This window comes from Fopius arisanus, unplaced genomic scaffold (assembly GCF_000806365.1).
Source record: "Fopius arisanus strain USDA-PBARC FA_bdor unplaced genomic scaffold, ASM80636v1 scaffold00258, whole genome shotgun sequence".
NCBI classification, from domain to species: domain Eukaryota; kingdom Metazoa; phylum Arthropoda; class Insecta; order Hymenoptera; family Braconidae; genus Fopius; species Fopius arisanus.
In genome coordinates this window covers 74,835-82,123 of record NW_011887997.1, presented here as the reverse complement: position 1 = coordinate 82,123, position 7,289 = coordinate 74,835, and the positions used below count along the sequence as shown (strand labels likewise).

The following is a 7,289-nucleotide window of genomic DNA, read 5'->3' as shown; positions in this document are numbered from 1 at the left end:
TTGGCTTCCGCCAATGCATGCCTAAAGGCCAGTCGCATGGTGTCATGGCGCTTCATGCGCTCAACCCAGGCTTCTGTCGGGGTCTCTTCGACCTCCACATCACCCTCTATTCGTCGTCGCAGCGAATTAACTGGCTCGGGCTCTCGCCCGAGATTGACGAAAGCCGGGGTACCTTTTAATGAGGTATGCTGGGCTGTATTGTTTGCAAATCTAATTGCATCCAAGTGACAGTCCCAGTCCCGGTGGTCTGCCTCGACAAACGCTCGGATCATTGCTTTTAGTGAGCGGTCAACCCGCTCAGTGGTGTTTGCCTGCGGATGATACGGCGGTTTCGTGCGGTGCTCCATATTTGCAGAAGCAGCCAGCGCCTTCAAGTCCTTATTTACGAACTCGGTTCCATTATCCATCAGCAATTCCCGGGGAGTACCCCATCGATAGAAGATGTCTTGCTCCAGGGTCTTTCGGATCGTCGTTGCCGTTGCTTTTCGCAACGGACAGACTTCTATCCACTTTGTGAAGAAGTCTTGGATGACCAGGATATATTGGTTTCCCGACTTACTTCTCGTAAGCGAGCGGCTGGCGTAGACTATTACCCTCTCTTGTCCGTCCTGTACTTACGTGAGGACGGCCCCTAGACCCACACTGCCAGCATCCGTTTGCAGGGTGAAAGGTAGCGCGAAGTCTGGGCAGGCAAGGGTTGGCGCCGATGTGAGGTGCCTTTTCAGTGCCTCGAACGCTCCTTGCTGCTCTTCGTTCCACTGCCAGGGCCGACTCGCCTTCGTCAGACGGGTCAGCGGCTGTGCAATGGTCGCAAACTCTGGTATAAATCTCCGATACCAGGAGGCCATTCCCAGAAACCGACGTATTTGTTTCAAATTCTTCGGGGCGGGGAAGTCCACGATTGCCAAAGTTTTCTCCGGATCGACCTGGAGTCCTTGGCTATTCACGACGGAGCCGAGGTATTTCACCTCTGGCCGACAGAAAATACTCTTTTCTCGATTTATGGTCAGGGTGTGAAACCTCAGTTTATCGAGAACTTTCCCCAGCCACTTTAGCTGGTCCTCGAAGGTCTTGGAGACAACAATAATATCATCCAAGTACACGAAGACGTGGGGGGACATTTCTGGACCGATTACTCTGTCCAGAGCCCTTTGGAAGGCTGCCGGTGCATTCGTCAATCCGTACGACATGCGTTCGAATTGGAAGAACCCTGTTTCTGGTACCGTGAATGCAGTGACCTCTTTCGAGTCCTCCGCTAACGGAATCTGCCAATATGCGGCACTCAGATCGAGTGTCGTAATATAATTGGCTTGCCGTAACTCATCGAGGATTTCGGTCATATTTGCAACCGGGTAGGCGTCCTTCTTGGTTACTTCATTTACCCGACGGAAATCGATGCAAAATCGATATTTCCCGTTGGTTTTCTTGATCATCACTACGGGACTATTTCAGTCGCTTCGTGATGGTCGAATCACTCCATCTCGGAGCATTTCATCCACTTCCTTCTACATAACGAGCTTGATGTGTTCAGACACAACTCGGACCCTTTGACGGATCGGTTGATGCCCCCCCACGTCAATTCGGTGTGGCTCTAATTTGGAAATCGGTGGACTTCCTTCATGTACCGGAATTTTCTCGTCCAGCAACTGCTTGAGGAGGCGGTTTTCTTCCTCCCCTGGCACCTTGAGGCCGTTACACATCGTGATGTGGCAGGCCCTGTCGACTGCGACAAACCGAAATGTTTCGTCCGGTCGGTCGCGAAAGAACCAGGAGCTTTGCAGCCACAGAGGTAGAGAAGGCCTCGTTGCTGGGAATTCCACAACCCTTGCATCAGGGTTTCTTGGGCTCGGGGCAATCTCTATCCCAGTGCCCTGGCTTTCTGCAGTTCCAGCATAGGCATCCTGGTGCAGGGAAGGCCACTGTCTTCCTCCGTTTCTCTGGATTCGGAGGACGAACAAGGGGTGACGTCGCCATCACCTCCTCGGCCGAAGTTTTCCTCTTGGGGATTTTCGCCCCAACGGCCACGGCGGGCCTCTCGCCCCCTTGATGGAGGACTGTGGTGTATGTAGGACGAGCCTCCGCGAGGAGTTCCTCGTTTCGTGGACCTTTCGGTCCCGAGGGCGGGGCTTTTCCTTTTCCTTGGCTTTCCGGCCTCGGAACTGGCGTCTTCTCAGCCCGACGAGCTTTTTGAAGAGCCTTTCGGCTCCTCTGCTCTTTTCAGGCCGGGTATGCCGAGGCTACCTCGTCCTGGGGGCTGGGATCAGCGGCCTGTGGCTGGGCGAACCCCTGTGGAGCCAAGGGCAGTCGTGCAAGCACTGCCGCCATCAGCTCGGGGTTTTGCACCAGCGTTTGGACAAGGCTGTCCGCCAGGTCGGCTGGTGTGGGCCCGGGAATTTCTTCCTGAGCCACAACTTCTCCCACCTCTGGCATTTCTGCCGGAGGTTGCACGTCTGGCGAAGGTGGAGAAGTCGTGGAGATCTCCACTTCTTCATCCACCACCTCCATGGGCTCGTACTCGGGGGAAGGAATTTCTTCCTCCTCCACTAGAGCGGCTTGCAAGGCCATTTCGGCCTGCTCTTGCTCCGTTAACGGGGTATGGTCGGCCCATAACCTCCGGGGTATCACTACCCTGGGGGAACTCCTGGCCTTCCGCCAGGCCTTCTCCTGGACAAGGTGCTGTTTCGGTGTTTTGCAGCACCTTAGGCCCCTTGCCCTTGGTCTTCGTCTTCTTAGCACGTGGCATTTTCAGGCCACGTGCAACACTTCGTTTTCGGGGAAACGCTCTCGAAGTTTTCGCGTGTGGTCACGTTCGTGGCCTACACCGGAAAAAACGTTTACCTGACCTCTCACCACAAACTCAACAGGTGGTAGAGGTGGAGAAATTAGGACCCACTTTTACGGCGATTACACCGAACGTCGACATCACCCTCGACGCTGAGCACGGTTATTTGCGCTCTCTTCCCCTGGGAGGCCTTTCCAGGCCTCTCAGGGCGGTCCTCTTGCCCTTCGGGTATTGCTACCCGGGGCAAGGTCATACTCGCCTGCGACTTCACGGGGTTCCCCGGGCCACCAAGAGGCTGATCCGACCGAGGTGGATATCTTCCCATCGACCTCACGACCCCCCACGCTCCTGGCACGCAGTTCGCCCGTTCCGTCGCGAGCCACCGTCCCTGGCTATTCAAGATGGCGGCGCATGTCAGGTCGACAGGAGTTCTCTCGGCTCCAGACCCACGGGCCACGCACATCACCTTTTTCGTCCAGGCACAGATCACTCCGGAAACACAATGGTCGTCACCACATGCTCCGAAACGAGACATGAGGTTTCGCGGGAGATGCAGGAGCATCTCCCCAGGTTCGCCCTCGTGATTCGCATCACTCGGACCAATCCGAGGCCTTTGCGGCCTCCGCTAGATGGCTGTTCCGTCTCCGCTGTCCATAGAACAGGGTTCTTTTCTGTTACCAGGGGGATCTCAACCCATAACGACAAAATCTCGTTACAATTGTAAATGAAGTGTCATGAATTTTTCATCTCTTTAAAGGGAAGCGTAAGAGTATCTTTCGCTTACTGTGCTAAGTCCTCATTTAATTACCATTATGTACTTCAGTACATAATTATTAATATAGTATAGTATAATTATTATTAATACAATAAAATATAATGATTATTAATAAATATTTGAATTTTGTCTTGATTTTTCTCAATTAGATAACGAGCGGACACCTTTCATCATTCTGAAAACGACTTGAGAGGACATCGTGGGACCGACAGGCTTTCAGGATTCCCATTGGATGGCCAAAGCTTCGTCCGAGTTTTCTGTCATTCCAGACAATAGTCAATGAGGAATTACTATCTCTGCTGTCAGATGAGAGAGCTTCAATCCAGTCGTGGATGTTACCGATGTGATGTAGTTTGCGGAGCACGAGACTGATTGGTAATCAGCGGAACAATAAGAATAAATGAATTGAAGGAGAAATTTTCTGAGGTTAGTGTTGAACGCAAAAATTAATTTACGTTCAATTTAGGCAGCTCTGGAAATTTATGGTCATTCAGTATGGACAGGGATTTATTTATTTATTATAGCGTCGTCGAATTTTATAGAGCATGCGTGAATAATTATTGGTATCTGTTACACATGTCTGATTATTTGGAATTAGTCAATTTAACGTTGTCGCTCCCAATTATATTGCTTGCAACGTTTGATACCTGTGTTGCGGATGCCGCTCCTAATCAATGAATTTTCAGCACTATGCTTACATGATAAAAGCATAGGAATCAGGAATCGGCCTTCCCAAAAGCAAGAATAATCATGGCAATAACAAGAAATCGTTCTATCAACCAATGTTAGTAACCCTGATGGAACCCACGTGTCCCAGGAAATGACGACACACTCAATCAGGGGATTTTTCAATACCGTGAGGCAGCCTGATAGAACACATATGGATCTACCTGAGGCATTCCGAGAAACAATGTTAATTTGAATGTGGCAATGACTAATGTTGGTGACCTCCATGGAGTACACCTGCAGCAGAAGGAGGACATAAAAATATTCATCCTTAACAAAGGCAGACATCCTCAGCAGAGATGATGAGACAAAGGAGCTATACGCGACTTCCTTACGTCAACCCAGGTGTTCTAAGGTGGCCCCCATCGTAAGCACACCATCGTTGGAGGGAATGGGATGACCATATAAACTACAGAGGATGCCTGCAATTTCCAAGTATCGAAAATCTCACGTTGACCTCTCATCCGAAGTAGTTAATTAAAAATAACCGTCAGCAACCACACGTTTTGGCAGCTGAAATGACCTATCGCACACCTAAAAGATGTATAAAAAGAGGGCTGAAATCAAGGCTGCATCGATTATCTGATCAGTTTATCCAGTGTTACTTTGCTGCTACAACTAAACACTTCTGCTGCTTTCTCATCATCGCGATTTCGTTACGATTCTGCAGTATCCAGCTGGAATCTTTTCTGTGCGAAGTTTCGCTGACCTGTTAGTGATTATTTCAATTATTCAATTATTTTAATTTCGTTAATTATTTTAATTCAAAAAATTAAAATTTCCAGAGAAAAAAATCACGCAGTACCCAGCCGGCATTCGAACCCGTGTCTCCTAGTTACGCGGCGGGCACTCTCCCAGTTAAGCTACCGAGGATAACGGAAATTCTGGTATTCAGAAGTATACCAGTGAACGATTGAAATCCTTAATTTGGAGTCCACGGGCCCTGAGTCTGCCCAATACTTCTGATCTGCGAGACCATCAACAAATAGTCAGACAGGCGCCGTTCTATTCTCACCTGTCGTGCCGATAGTCTATGGTGTTTGCACGGTCGTAAACTCTTGCGGGAAGACCGAAACACCAGCACTCATCCACTGAGTCGAGTAGTCTACCGTGTATCCATGGTCATTAATTTCTCCAGGAAGGCCGATTGCCAGTAAATATCCCATTACACCACGACTCCAAACGTCAACCCCTTTACGGTCTGTTAACCTCAACGATAATCGTACGTCATACTGAAACATTAATAAACGCTACTCAATTTCGCACTGACTGTTATTTATTTTTCTTTTACCTCGAACCACCAAGTGTAATTTTTTGGGTGGTGTAATAAAACTCCACATCCTAGGGAATTGTCGACATATTATTCTTGTACGAAAACATTCAATGCTCGTGCACTCATAACCATTATATCCCTCAATATTTAATCCCACTTAATCAGTCCCCACCTGTGATAATTCCTTTCTCCCGGATGTCTCCACCGATTTTATTTACTTATGACCTAGGCGAATCAGTTTTCTATCGGTCAAAATGAAAACTAAAACCGACCAGCGTTGACGAGACTTGTTGCCGTTTGGTGGGCGGTTAGCTCAGGAGAGACGCCATTCCTAATTCGCATGACGTTGGAGATATTATTGGTTGTTGAGAATATCAAATAAATCGCTGGAGAAATTCTATATTATTTTAGGCTTTAGGCTTTTAGTGGTGAGCGTTCCTCACTGGGTGAGAAAGCGCAACGAGCCCTTAGGCCATTTTGCACTCTGCTCATTAGCAGCCGCCTAGTACACAGGTGCCAGCATATTCGCCCAACTCGTAGAGCCTTTCTATTCCGTCCCTATCAATATAAATGTCCTCGATACAGGTATTCCTGTAGACATTCCACCTGACATCGTCCCGGCCACTTAGTAGTACTTAGTAGTACTTAGGTGGTGCGCATCCTCTACATTTCGGGCATGTGGGATCTACATTTCTTCTACATTCCGGGCATGTGGGATCGCTTCCCCTGCACATGTTCACCAGATAAGAGGCCAGGGGCCAATGGCCTGTAATGTGTCCGACTAGCGAGCAGAGTTTCACTATGCCCAGCCCCATCAGCTCCTCAACCAACCTTTTCATAGGTTCACGTAAAAAGATCCTTGTATGACTGGGTTCCTTTGCAGAGCGCCGTCTCTCTACCCCCCTTCTCCGCTCGTGTCCGGCTAAAAATGAATTGTAACGCGATTTTCGCGTTAATAATAATGGAACATATTTACTGGGATAAATCACGCTCTCTGCCGCATCGATTGGGTCCGCTAATTCCCTATGCGTTGGGACTTGAGGTTGTACTACTGAACCTCAGCGCCCAATGAGACTCCTCTGTCGGAACACTTGGTTCTCCACTCCAGAGAACTTTTCCACGTTAGACGGGGCGGGCATTCACATGGCCAGGGGTCCAGATAAGGGGTTAACTGGACAGCCTGGTTGGGGACATTTGAATTCGGCGCGCTCCAGGAAACGTTACCCCCAGGGATAATCTCGCGGTGGTGATAAGTACCACGGATAATCCCCCACGTACTCCAGCCGCGTGAATCGGGAGTGTGGAGCAGAGCTACTAGGGAGCACTCTCCACTCCACACGGCAGAGTTGCTCCGGCACTCTCACGGGCCACTCGGCCTCGGGCTCTGACAGTCCGTAGCTCTCGGTGATTAGCGTGGCTATATCGCCTGTAATATTGCTTTGCCTATCGCTATCTCTCTTACAGCCATGAGGCTGAGCTAACGGACTACAGTAGGAGGTATACCTATACTTACAGCTCTCGCTATGCTAGCGCATATTGGCAGCTATCGACGTTCTACCGCTATCTAATTGCCGATCGCTCTCGCCTCTATCGACCTGATTTGCTATCGACCGCCCTACCCTACGAACTTCCCGACGCTATCGGGGACCGACCACACTAAAGAACTCCGACCCTCTCTCCATAACCTAGCATACTGAGCCACCCAGTGCGCGCGCACGCGTTCTAACTTTACA

The 7,289-nt window shown here is 49.7% G+C and overlaps 1 long non-coding RNA gene across 1 annotated transcript; it reads left to right on the top strand.

Moving 5' to 3' along the window:
• The first annotated feature begins 3,874 nt into the window (after nt 1–3,874).
• LOC105272737 (uncharacterized) lies at nt 3,875–5,522 on the top strand. The gene is made up of 3 exons (XR_892821.1): nt 3,875–3,983; nt 4,244–4,994; nt 5,069–5,522. It is a non-coding gene; the product is annotated as an uncharacterized lncRNA (long non-coding RNA).
• Nucleotides 5,523–7,289: the final 1,767 nt, after the last annotated feature.